The following is a 310-nucleotide window of genomic DNA, read 5'->3' on the forward strand; positions in this document are numbered from 1 at the left end:
TACCAGTATGTCAGACAGTGTCGGAAAGTCTAATTGAGATCCCGTAAAGGGGAATTCCCCCAATTAAGTCTACATAACTAAACGTTTTAAGATGTAAACAAAGATATTCAGTGTCGTTTGATGGGGAAACATCCTAGATAAACTTACTGAATCAGAATTGTTCACAGTACAGGTGATGGGAACCGGATGTGTGAAGAGTCTCTAAAAGCTCCCTTACAGAAAGTTATTAAGTGAAATAGTTATAAAGACACTAGACATTGTTTTACAATACTTTTGAGAAAGAGGCACAACAGTAACTTATTTCTTTAGA

The sequence above is a fragment of the Pygocentrus nattereri genome, chromosome 1, assembly GCF_015220715.1.
Source record: "Pygocentrus nattereri isolate fPygNat1 chromosome 1, fPygNat1.pri, whole genome shotgun sequence".
NCBI classification, from domain to species: domain Eukaryota; kingdom Metazoa; phylum Chordata; class Actinopteri; order Characiformes; family Serrasalmidae; genus Pygocentrus; species Pygocentrus nattereri.